The 14,041-nt window shown below is 43.0% G+C and overlaps 1 protein-coding gene across 1 annotated transcript in view; it reads right to left on the reverse strand.

Moving 5' to 3' along the window:
* LRRC46 (leucine rich repeat containing 46) overlaps positions 1 to 14,041 on the reverse strand; it is a 186,441-nt gene that overhangs the window by 160,361 nt on the left and 12,039 nt on the right. The gene's annotated exons all lie outside the window — the stretch shown is intronic.

Raw genomic sequence — 14,041 nt, forward strand, 5'->3', positions numbered from 1 at the left:
AGGTGAGGGAAAATACCCCACATGGGCCACTGTGTCCCCCATCTTGGGAAGGGCACTGATGCGGGGGCCCTGGCGCTCCGTGCTGCGAACGAACCAAGAAGGCCTAATGGCTCCCCCAGATGAGAGACACATGATCCGCCAGGGTCACAGCTCGGGGTCGATTGTCTCTAAAGATAGGCATTTATGGTATTTACTAACAATAAAGGCCCGGGCTACAGGGGAGTCGTTCTCTCTAAGGCTTCAGGGGTCCCGTTGTCTCCGCGAGCCCCCGCCCGTTACAGAGGGTAATTGCTCGGATTTTGTGGGAGTGCTGTAAACACAAGGCCTCGATGGATGAGCTGAAAATGTCCATTAGGTCTGGGAAACGTTATGTTTGGCGTCGGTGGCAGACAGGCCCCGGCTGTGGTGGCACCAGGCAGCTTTTCTTTGAAATTAGGGGACAGGACGCAGCATGGCGGCGCTGGACACTGGTCATACGCCCTTCCATCTCAGTAGGTACAGCTCATAGAAACACGCAATGCAGCTGCTTAAGTTTTTTTAAAATTTTAAAACAAAATTCAACGCTTCGTGAATAACTACAAGTAAAGAACGTTTCAGCCTCCCTATGGTTCAAGTTGCACATAATGATATAGTGGCCGGATGGCTCACTACAGTTGTGTCCAGATTAATCGAAATTGTAGTTATTTTCCTTGAGGGGGACAGCACAGTGTAAAGACATAATTGGCTGCTTTGATAGGACATGGGTCGAGTTCTGTGAATGAAAGGGGTGGAGTCAGATGCCTCCCCTGAGCAATTTGTGTGTTGAAATATGGTCACATTTTGAAGGAGGGCGCACTCACAGCAATGAAGCTATATTTGTTTTCGCGCCCTCTCTTATGCGGGGCGTTTTGCAAAGCTAACGAACAGCACAGCAGCAGGCTGCAGAGCGGCACAGTAGGCATGCTGCAGTAGTATGCATGTCTCTGAGCTGGCCTGGGTACACGGTAGAGTGCCCAACAGCACATCTGCGGTAGGCATCGCAATGGACCGTAAACAGCACAGCAGAGAGTGTTGTATCACAAAGACCGACAGCACCGCAGGGATGTAGCGGGTGATCAACATTACTACAGCGAGCAGGACGAACAGCACAGCTGCAGGATGCAGGTTCTAGCCCCGTTTCTTTCATCTTGGTGCCCGGGCGGTAACCTTGCAGCTCTGACAGCAGAGCAGTGCGCGGAAGGGCAACGCGCGAACCCTGCCCGTGGAGGAAGTGCCGAGCAAATATTTGTGCCTGGCCGGCTCACCTTGTGCCGTTAATCATTTACCATGTGCATAGTCTGGGTGCTCTTGGGGGAGGCCTGTGCTCTCTGTACCCCGGGCCATGCAGGGCATTGGTGTGAAGGTCTGGTCAACGCAGCCTCACTGAAGCCAAGTGCAGCGCCCTGGCTATTCAGGGTCCGCCAGAACTGGGTCCTGACGTGTACGGCTCCTGTGTGACGTCGCGTAGAGTTTGTTTCTTAGTCAAGCGTGTCTGGGATCAAGGCAGCCCTTTTAGGATTACTAGCCGGCTGGAGGCTTCAGAACTTAAAATAGCCCCTTATCTAAAGAGAATCTGAATTATTTATAAAACAACTGCGACTCTCAAATACAGAGAAAAAGCAGAAGTGATCCCCCAAAGACAGACACAACATGCCAAAAGCAGTACAAACCCTCATACACTCGTCAAGCAACACTGAGCAAACACCAAACATTGTAGAAATGACCCTCGGACACACTAAGCCAACTAAAGCAGCATGGACTCCAAAACAGTGCATAAAGCAACACTTAGCACCATTCACTGTGCACAGCAGAAGTCACCCTCAAAGAGACAAAACCTGTCTGAGGCAATACTCAGCCACTTAACACTGACTGACACCGCAATGTCTCCTCAACTAAACGTGATCAAAGTGTAACCTCATTTCACTGGGGATTCTGGACAAAGTGAAAAAATTGGGATTCCCTTAGTGTAATGTTATCCCACAACCAAAAAATATATGGTTGTTATTCTTTTATCCAATATATTAGAAGTGAGAATAACTAATAGATCCGTAAATTCTAAAAAACATATTTTATTTTCAACTTTAGAAAAAGATTTGTGTGTATATTACACAGTTTAAAAACAGTACATAATAATTACACTCCACAATACATCTGCATACACTTCAATAAAAAAAAGAATTTTTTAAATAAAATACACAATTTTATGTTAAAAATGTTCCTAAACCACTTCTAATCATAGGCGAGAGAAAGACAGAGGAGAGGACAAATAACAGACAGTCCTATTTGTCATTTTAGTACATATCCGGGAATTATAATATAAGAGGCTAATCCAGGACACACTCTTGTGATGTCTATGGAGAGAGCTCTATCCCTTGATTATGTAATCCCAGGCGTCGACGCGTTTCGATGGTTTATCTACAATTTTCTGACCATCTTTTTCAAGACAATAATGTATAAGTCTCTCCTATAACACTGGCACTGGGTGGTTGCCAAGGTCAAAGAAAAACCTGCAGGTAAACATACTCATATAAGTATTGTGTTCAATACAATTTGCATCTGCATCATCTCATCTTATATGTCACAAATTTTTTATAAAAACATAATAGTCCAATTCATACCCCATTTTTAGTTCAATTTGTGGTCTTTACATTTTAGATAACATTGCACACATTGCTTTCCAATTTTTATCGTCTTCTATCACAATTGCATACAAATTTTTGTATCTTGATTTAATCACACTTAATTCCGCCTTTTATTAGGTCATTTCTCATATATGGGCTCTTTGGGAAAAATTTACTCTCCCCTGTTGCATTGGGCAACAAAATAAATTATCTTTATCAAACCCGGGGAGGCTTAAAAATGACCCACAGGCCCCACCCTGTTGTCAGACCATGAATGCTTGGGCAGGAAATACTGGATTTGTACTTTATACCTTAAATCATGTCCGCCTTTAGGTTCTTCCAACTAAAATTTATGATTGTTTTGCACCTCATCAGGGGGCTTCCTGTAAGGAAAATATAATCGTATAATTCCCCTATCACTGGTAACAATGTTGATGTTCTCGTCCCAGTCATTACTAGTAGGGCAGAGGTATTCCTATTTATAACTCTCTGTACTACGGATTCTAGATTTGTATAAATAGCAAAACCAGGTTTTAATGTACCTCTTCCTTTGGGGTAGTGCTTGTATAGAAGGCGTCTTTTTTATATCTTCCAGTTAACAGGGACCAGCTGTAGAGGGAAACTGGCAGTAGTATTTTCTTTTTTTCTCTTGTATTAGAGTTCTGTGTTGGGGACAACGAAAAGGCCTCTGTCTTCTATCTTCGCTTCCTAAAGACTTGTATTTACAAGGGGAAATGTATAATATTATCGTACCTTCTTACTCGTATATCTTTATGTTCCACACTCTAAGTTTATCAACAAAAGGTTCTTTTCTACTGGTCAGCAGTAACCGTCCCAGCCCTTCTACTTTGCTCTCTGTAGGTCAGATATACCGCAAGAGAAAAAGGGATATATTTATTTTTATTTAGTAAGTATGGGCTCTTACTGGAGACACATGTCGTACTTAATTGTTAACATTTCCTTATTACTTACAGGCTAATAGGGTAGTCAGAAAATTCCCTCTTCTTATCATGCCCCGAGGCGGTATTTTCGATCGCTTTCTTAGGTCCTTCTTTGAGGTGCTCTAGTTACTGGTATAAATAAGAAAAAATGTTCAACCTATTAGGATTTATACACTGAAAGAACGCCGTCTTTAAACTAAACTAAGCCGTCTATATCGTGGCTATACGATCGCCTTACCTTTCGCAGCTCAGCTAGCTAAAAAACGGGTCTTCCTTCCTCGCCTCCGGTCGTCTCTCGTAAAAACGGCTTGTTACTCGATTGTATTCGTTAGGGTATTAAATATTCGAAAGGGCCTCTTTTCATTGGTGGAAATGAGGCCGCCTCAGGTGTAGCTTGTAACAAATGTCGCGCTTCCTCTGGTTACCCGGAAGTTCAGCTTGATTGAACCGGAAGTTCAAAATATACATCTAAGCCATTGGTTGCCGGATCCAAGCCTCTTTTTGGATTGTTTTCACACGGATCATTTTAGACATATCCAAGCCTCTATTTGATCATTTCATCATGATCAGATAACTCGGAAGCATCATGTACCCATGTGACAATGGTTTAATTTTAGCTCAATACCGCAACATCCTCTAAGTGTGCCGTGATATACGCCTATTGTAATAAAACTGGATATTGTAAACAATTACGCCACCCACGCAAATGGTAGCCCTATTTACAGGAAATTAAACATATTCCCGGGCGTTGTGAATAGGGTAATTTCCAATGATAGCGGCTTGTTACTACTTACATTTTACAGGCTAGGACAGACAATGATTACCTAATCGATTCATTTAAAGATTGTTTTTTAAAATTCCAAAACATTCTCTTCATTCATAATAGTGCCCATTTACAATGTCTCTTTGGTGGCTTATAACAGCAGATGTTTATAAAGCTCACGCTCCTTACCTAAGGGCGTATAAGGAACAGTACACTATCTCCTAGATGTAAATTATTTTGTTGTTATTGTTTGATGGTAGCCCTATTAGGACATGTTCCTGGATTCCCTCAACTATTTAATTTTATATACAATGGCTTCAATAATGAGCATGTTTCTCACTAGGGGTATAGTCTAATCCCTTCTCCTCAGATTCCGTTGGAGAGACAGGCAGAGAACTCCGGGTAAGACTCTCGGAACATAGATCGTCCATAAAAAACAAAAAAGAAAACGCACCCTTAACTGATCACTACCTTAAAAACAACCATGGACATGATGATTTCACTTGGTATATACTGGAAAAGATTAGTATCAGTAGGAGAGGAGACAACCTAGAGACAATCAGAAAGACTCTTGAACAATGGTACATGTGTTACCTAAATATAATCGAGAAAGGTCTCAACACTAGAGAAGAATGGATGAACCTTTTAACTAGTCAGGGCTATTAGTTAAAATAATGTATCCTTACCTTACCGACAAGATAACATGGAATTTACCATACCTGGAATCTGAGGAGAAGGGATTAGACTATACCCCTAGTGAGAAACATGCTCATTATTGAAGCCATTGTATATAAAATTAAATAGTTGAGGGAATCCAGGAACATGTCCTAATAGGGCTACCATCAAACAATAACAACAAAATAATTTACATCTAGGAGATAGTGTACTGTTCCTTATACGCCCTTAGGTAAGGAGCGTGAGCTTTATAAACATCTGCTGTTATAAGCCACCAAAGAGACAATGTAAATGGGCACTATTATGAATGAAGAGAATGTTTTGGAATTTTAAAAAACAATCTTTAAATGAATCGATTAGGTAATCATTGTCTGTCCTAGACTGTAAAATGTAAGTAGTAACAAGCCGCGATCATTGGAAATTACCCTATTCACAACGCCCGGGAATATGTTTAATCTCCTGTAAATAGGGCTACCATTTGCGTGGGTGGCGTAATTGTTTACAATATCCAGTTTTATTACAATAGGCGTATATCACGGCACACTTAGAGGATGATGCGGTATTGAGCTAAAATTAACCCATTGTCACATGGGTACATGATGCTTCCGAGTTATCTGATCACGATGAAATGATCAAATAGAGGCTTGGATATGTCTAAAATGAGCCGTGTAAAAACAATCCAAAAAGAGGCTTGGATCCGGCAATCAATGGCTTAGATGTATATTTTGAACTTCCAGGTCAATGAAATGAAATGAAAGAAATGAAATTTGATTTGTAGAGCACATGGCTGCCCGAAAGCGTCCCAGCGCTTGCTTAGGGAACCCGTCCTGGTATTCCCCTGCGAGATAACCCATTACTGGGCATCCCCAAGGTGAAAGCCAGGCATCCCGCTGCGAGGGGCCGTTGTGGAGATTAAGCAAGCTATTGCCCAGAGTTACAGAGTGGGACTCCATGATTGGAATAGGCACCGAGGCGAGAATTGTCAGGTCCGGGGAAATTTTGAGCCCAAGACCCGCCAAGGCGGGACCACTTGAGCCACACTTCTCCACTTGAAGCTGAACTTCCGGGTAACCAGAGGAAGCGCAGCATTTGTAACAAGCTACACCTGAGGTGGCCTCATTTCCACCAATGAAAAGAGGCCCTTTCGAATATTTAATACCCTAACGAATACAATCGAGTAACAAGCCGTTTTTACGAGAGACGACCGGAGGCAAGGAAGGAAGACCAGATTTTTAGCTAGCTGAGCTGCGAAAGGTAAGGCGATCGTATAGCCACGATATAGACGGCTTAGTTTAGTTAAAAGACAGCGTTCTTTTAGTGTATAAATCCTGATAGGTGGAACATTTTTTCTTATTTATACCTGTAACTAGAGCACCTCCAAGAGGGACCTAAGAAAGCAATCGAAAATACCGCCTCAGGGCACGATAAGAAGAGGGAATTTTCTGACTACCCTCTTAGCCTGTTAGTAATAAGGAAATGTTAACAATTAAGTACGACATGTGTCTACAGTAAGAGCCCATACTTACTAAATAAAAATAAATATATCCCTTTTTCTCTTGCGGTATATCTGACCAACAGAGAGCAAAGTAAAAGGTCCGGGGCGGTTACTGCTGACCAGTAGAAAAGAACCTATTGTTGATAAACTTAGAGTGTGGAACATAAAGATATACGAGTAAGAAGGTACGATAATATTATACATTTTCCCTTGTAAATACAAGCCTTGAGGAAGCGAAGATATAAGACAGAGGCCTTATCGTTGTCCCCCTCACAGAACTCTAATACAAGAGAAAATAAGAAAATACTACTGCCAGATTCCCTCTAAAGCTGGTCCCTGGTAACTGGAAGATATAAAAAAGACGCCTTCTATACAAGCACTACCCCAAAGGAAGAGGTACATTAAAACCTGTTTTTGCTATTTATACAAATCTAGATTCCGTAGTACAGAGAGTTATAAATAGGAATACCTCTGCCCTACTAGTAATGCTTGGGACGAGAACATCAACATTGTTACCAGTGATAGGGGAATAATACGATTATATTTTCCTTACAGGAAGCCCCCTGATGAGATGCAAAACAATCATAAATTGTAATTGGAAGAACCTAAAGGCGGACATGATTTAAGGTATAAAGTACAAATCCAGTATTTCCTGCCCAAGCATTCATGGTCTGACAACGGGGTGGGGCTTGTGGGTCATTTTTAAGCCTCCCCGGGTTTGATAAAGATAATTTTTTTTATTGCCCAATGCAACAGGGGAGAGTTAATTTTTCCCAAAGAGCCCATATATGAGAAATGACCTAATAAAAGGCGGAATTAAGTGTGATTAAATCAAGGTACAAAAATGTGTATGCAATTGTGATAGAAGACGATAAAAATTGGAAAGCAATGCGTACAATGTTATCTAAAATGTAAAGACCACAAATTGAATTAAAAATGGGGTATGAATTGGACTATTGTGTTTTTATCAAAAAATTTGTGACAAATAAGATGAGATGATGCAGATGCAAATTGTATTGAACACAATACTTATATGAGTATGTTTACCTGCAGGTTTTTCTTTGACCTTGGCAACCACCCAGTGCCAGTGTTATATGAGAGACATATCCATTATTGTCTTGAAAAAGATGGTCAGAAAATAGTAGATAAACCATCGAAACGCGTCGACGCCTGGGATTACATAATCAAGGGATAGAGCTCTCTCCATAGACATTACAAGAGTGTGTCCTGGATTAGCCTCTTATATTATAATTCCCGGATATGTACTAAAATGACAAATAGGGCTGTCTGTTATTTGTTCTCTCCTCTGTCTTTCTCTCACCTATGATTAGAAGTGGTTTAGGAACCTTTTTAACATAAAATTGTGCATTTATTGTAAACATTCTTTTTTTTATTGAAGTGTATGCAGATGTATTGTGGAATGTAATTATTATGTACTGTTTTTAAACTGTGTAATATACACACAAATCTTTTTCTAAAGTTGAAAATAAAATATGTTTTTTAGAATTTACGGATCTATTAGTTATTCTCACTTCTAATATATGGCATAAAAGAATAACAACCATATATTTTTGGGTTGTGGGATAACATTACACCAAGGGATCCCATTTTTTTCACTATGTACTAGTACCCTATTCCCCTGGCTTGTATGGGGTCTCTCTCTATTTAATACCCCGTTTCTGGACAAAGCACTACAGACTCCCAACACTTAGCCCCAAACCTTGCCTAATGCTGTTGTGCCCCATAAAAGATGCCCGAAACAGTGGCGATCATCCAAACCCACTGAAAGCAGACTTGTACCAAAATCCAAATGTGATCAAAGAATAACACACCTTCCCCAAACAACCCCAAACATCACTTCTGCTTATTCGAGTACCTAACATGACGAAAGCACCGTTGATCACTGAAACACTTCCTAAAACAAAATTACTCCTTTCCACAGGTGATGGACTGACCGTCAAACTTACACTGCAAGCATCTCAACTCTAAACCACACTCAAAGCAGTAAGGCACCCCTAGGCCACCAGAACCATCATTCAAAGCAGTACCACCCCAAACCCAGCTACGGGGTGGACTTATTCACAGCTACCAAGTGACCTCGTTGGGATATTATTTTTGTCATTTTTATTAACCCATAGCACTTGGCATTATGAAGCATATGTTTCCACGTTTTCTTTTTTATTTAGGTAGGATTGGCGATAGATCCCAGCTCACAAAGTGCTGTTTTACTTAAAAAACAAACAAACACAGGAATTGCTGAATGTTCCACCATCAACATGGGAACACTGGTTAACTCTGACTACCTACCCCTCCTTGAAGCATCCCCCCCTCACTAAGGTATGTTGAAATGAGAACTGAACACCGCTGTGGCTGGAAACCCTGCAGCCCCCGATCACCCACCCCAAAAATTGCTTACTGTGCCTTTTCGGCTACCCGTCCACTTTTTAATTAGATTCCTGGCCACGGTGGGAGCAGTGGGCGAGCCCTTTGATCTGAGGGCGCTTAATGGACTTTACTTTTTAGGACGAAGCCTGGCGTTCACTGCGCAAGCAGTGTCGTGCAGGCTGTCATGTACTTGCTCAAGTTTGTTTTATGTATTGTTTTGTAACTGTATTATCTAGTGCTTGCTACCCCTGACAAGGTGTGGTTGGGTGGATGGAGTCAGTGGATGAATGGAGTTGAGTGGGGGCTAGATGGATGGACTTAGTGGGTGGATGAAGTGTGTGTGTGGCTGTGTGTGTGTCTGTATCTGTGTGTGTGTCTGTGTATGTGGCTCTGTGTATGTGTGTATGTGGTTCTGTGTATATGTGTGTGTGGCTCTGCGTGTGGCTCTGTAGGTATGTATGTGTGTGGGACTCTGTGTGGGTCTGTGTTCGTGTGTGGCATTTGCGAGAAATTAAGCTATTGGCATTGTAAATGACAATGCCATTTATTTATCTGTTTTCAAAACCAACACATACATAAAAATGTTGTCATTTACAATACCAATAGCTCTAACTTTTTCAAAGGCGAGACCGCTGCATTGTAAATGCTTGTTTCAATATACTTGGATGGAAAAAAGAGAACTGACTGATGTCTCATATTTTTACTAGTAGTTAGCGCAATGGCATCTTATTTTTTGGTGGTTAAGTAAAGCAATACACTTACTGTATGGCTTGGATGGAAGCTTGCATAAATTGGACGAATCAACAATTGTAGTTTAATGTATAGGGCGTTCACCGCTTTGTCTATCAAAAATTTTTTGGGTGAAAATGGTTCAGTTAGCTACTCTGCACGGTCTGTGGTGAATAGATCAAGTTATTCTTAAAAAACGGCACCTTACTTTAGCAATGGGCCAAAGGTCCGCTCAGTTCCGGGATTCTCATGGCTTTACGTGAGCGCATCTCCGTTACGAGTCCGCTTCACGTTATTGTTCCTGTAACATAAAGTAACCGATTGTAATCTAGGGTTCGAATATATCTGAAGAGACCCATTGTTCAGCAATTAAAATGTACGGATCTCACCTCCTGCAATCATAGAATATTTAATAAATCGGTCCAACACCTTCAGTTGCACTTCTTAGCGTTCCGGGACCACACGCGCCATAAGTTACATGCGCAGATACCCGGAAATGACCGAGCGGGTCACATGTTGGTTGTCGTCGCTATGAATTGGGGGAAATGTAGTTGTTTGTACTAAAACGGAGTGCAATCACTAAAGCTTGTTGATTCATATGGTTGAAAGAGTTAGTGATGTTACTTTCGGTGATAAATGTGGTGAAGCTATAATATATAACCATATTTTCAATGGATTTGTGAAAGGAGATGAAAGATTCTCCCTATGTATTCTGGTGAAATATAGCACTTGGCGCAATCACTGGAGCTCATTGTTACATGCAGATACAGATGTTATTGCTTACGTTAGTAAAAATGGTGGGGCTCCATTATATAGCCATATTTTGATAAATTGTAAAGGATGTCATAACCTGTGGTATAAACTAGAGGACTCAGGAAATTGTTCTTTGAAGTTCTGACATTTCGTTCATTCCATCTACCACACAGTTGAACCTCAAAATTAGGTACGCTTCTTTTTTCAACAGCATGGTATCTAAGTTACCCCCACGTAGCGGAGTTTTCATACCGGACAGGATAGTCCACTTGAAGTCTTTTTCTGTATGATTACTCTGTAAAAAGTGTTGAACCATTGGGGCGGTTAACACTTTTTGTTTAATTCTGTATCGATGTTGTGCCAGCCGTTGGTTTATTTGCTGGTTGGTTTTCCCAATATATAGTTTAGGGCATGTGCACATTATTGCATATACCACGTTGCGGCTTTTGCAATTAGTAAACTCTTTGTGTGTCCATTTTGTTGAGTTAAACTCAAACGTCGCCCCTTCTATTGTGTTGATACATGAAACACAAGTGCCACATTTGTGGTGCCCTTCAACTGGTTTCAACTTCCAGAGCGTGCGTAAATCTGTTTTGGCCTGGCTGACTCCCACATCAGCTCGGACAATCTGTTGTCCAATGCTCTTGTTTTTCTTTAGTTCAAAAAAAGGTTTTTCCATTGGAACCCCTAAATTCGAAATTAAATGCCAATTCTTCAGAATTATTGCTTTGAATTTATTGGTATATGGGCCATACGTAGTTACACACACTGGCCTCTCTAATGGTTTCTTTTCTTTTTTACTCAAAAGTTCTTCCCTCTGTGTGAACCAGGCTCGTTTGGTTGAATGTTGCAACAACTTTCTTGGGTAGCCCCTGGCTTTCAACTGGGTGCTGGGTGCACTACAAAGCGGCTCGCGGCCCCCGCTTCGTGGGAGCCGCTCGTAGCCGCGGACTTGCTGCTGATCGCCTGACATTGGAAGGGTGTTTTCCAGGAGCCCTCGACCACACTCACCTGGGGATTTTACTGCCCCGCACTCCTGCACTACAAAGCGGCTCGCGGCCCCCACTTCGCGGGAGCCGCTCAGAGCTGCGGACTTGCTGCTGATTGCCTGACATTGGAAGGGTGTTTTCCAGGAACCCTAGACCACACTCACCTGGGGATTTTACTGCCCAGCCCTCCTGCACTACAAAGCGGCTTGCGGTCCCCGCTTCACGAGAGCCGCTCGTAGCAGCGGACTTGCTGCTGATCGCCAGACATTGGAAGGGTGTTTTCCAGGAGCCCTCGACCACACTCACCTGGGGATTTTACTGCCACGCCCTCCTGCACTACCAAGCGGCTCGTGACCCCCGCTACGAGGGACACGCGCCGGGCGAAGCCTGGGCCAAGGGCGGGCCTATTTGAGCCAGGTTGAGGCTGGGCTGGGCCCCCCTCGAAGCCCTTGGACACTGTAAAAAGTAACCTGCACGCTGGTTTTGTTCTTACTGAAGCCCTGCTATCTGAAATAACTTTTATTTAACATGCCGCTGCTTAATGGTATTGAAAGGAAAGGAGCGGGAGCAGGGTATGTTGCAGGGACTCTTGACCAATTCATTAGGAGAGCCTCCTCAGTCTTGGCACACGAGATAGAGTTGACGGAACGTCGCCTCTCAATGGACCCAGTATTCTCAAAAAGATCTTCCCTGGGGGTCATTGGAAATGCACAAACGCCGTACAAACAAGGCCAGAGTGATATTGTAACTGTCCCGCAGGAGGAAACCACAGGTACACAGACCACCCAAGCTCCCCAAATTTCACGGAACTTGGAGGCTAATTTATCAAGTAATACATCCTTGCGGGGTGGGCGGGGCGGAATGCCTGAGAAGCCCTGTCCACTAGCGGAGCGTTTGAGGGGGGCTACCACGAAAAGAAAGCGAGGAGCTACCCGAGTGGGCCCCCAACAGAAAGGGAAGAAGCTGAAAAACTGCCTGCAGAGCACGCAGAAGGAAATTGTCATTGAGGATAGCGCAAATGCTGATAATTTGCAAGGGACACAGGAAGAAGGAACTGCCTCAGAGCTGGCAGTGGCTTCTGCGCAAACTGATGATTCATTCTGGAGGAAGTTGGAGGCCCTTTTAATAGCTCACCAGGAGCCTATAGGGGACAGACTTAAAGCGATCGAACATAGACTTGGGAAGGCTGAGGAGGTGATATTGGGCACCCTGGGAAAAATTGATGATAAGATAAATAGGGGTGACTACCTGAAAAGTACAGGAAGGGGGGATGGGAGAGAGGGCCAAACAGACCTAATTCTCACTGAAACACCTAGGTCACTACCTGCGGCAAAACTCCCGGTGAAAGACAAAGCAGGGGGGGGAGTGGAGGGTAAGGGAATGAATGATGATGATAGATCACAGGAGGGGCCTGGTAATGAATGTTCAGAAAGGAATAGCGTAAAGAAATTGCAGTCCAACTTAAATCTACCCCCAGATTGTGCACCATATATCGCGGTCCTGACGGGGGTTCCAGAGCTTAAAACAGAAGTTGAGGAATCCTACGATCAATTGAAAAACAAAACAATAGACTGGTTAAACTGTAACAGGCCTCTGCCCCGAGAAGCTCAATGTAAGGTTTTGTTTGTAAGGAGAGTGAGCAGGGTGGGACATAAGCAGAAAAATATAGCAGGGGACTGTATTGTGGTGAATTTCAATGATCCTAGGGCAGTACGGCATGTTACCTGTGCCCAACAGATAGGTATGCGATCAATCATTCAGGCGCAAGATTTAAGTTATTTCTATAAGCCTGAACACAATGGGACCACGGGAGGGTACTGGGAAGATCGCGGAGGGTAAATAGAGGAAGGGGATGGACACATAGAGCCAGGAATGAGAACCCAGGCAACTGTACTCAGGGTTCACATACACATAAGAGTTTTGACAGCCCAAATAAGGGAAGGATGCGTTCTTCCGTTATCCAACAAATATGTACCTCTGAGCTGGGGTAGACATCTTAGTGAAGTAGACTGACTACCCAAGGATATGACAGTCAAGGAAAGCGAACCACAATTAAGAATACAAGGAGAGGGGATCATAAAAGGAGTATACCCAAATATGAAATATGTGGCACCATGTAACGCACCCCAAGTCAGAGCCACGAACACCAATATATTTAATGGGCTCACTCTGACCCCAGGGTCCTCCCCCAAGAACCATTGGAGTACCCTAGAACTAGTGTCCTGGAATGTAGCGAGTCTTTCAGACAAATTTCAGAATACTGAGTGGCTGGAATACGTCAATAAACTTTATGTAATCTGTGTCCAAGAAACCTGGGAAGTTGAACCGACTAACTTTAACCTGGTCGGATATAAAGCGTTCGGAGTCCCAGCTGACAGATCAACGGCAGGCAGAGCTAAGGGGGGTCTCCTTTTATGGGTCCATCTGAGTCTGGATAGGCCCTGGAAGGACCTAAAATGGAAATCAGACTGTATGTTAGCGGTGCAGTATAAAACCAAGAATCTCAACCTAATTATAGTGTTTTTTTATAATGCGGGAGGACGCAGAGTGGGAGAGCTGGAAGAAATTCTGGGGTCACAGAGAGAGCGGGTGAAGGACGCCATGGCCCCACTGATTTTAATAGCAGGGGATTTTAATTGCCATTTGTGTCCAAATTTGATACCTTTCACAGA

The sequence above is a fragment of the Lissotriton vulgaris genome, chromosome 5 (genome assembly GCF_964263255.1).
Source record: "Lissotriton vulgaris chromosome 5, aLisVul1.2, whole genome shotgun sequence".
NCBI classification, from domain to species: domain Eukaryota; kingdom Metazoa; phylum Chordata; class Amphibia; order Caudata; family Salamandridae; genus Lissotriton; species Lissotriton vulgaris.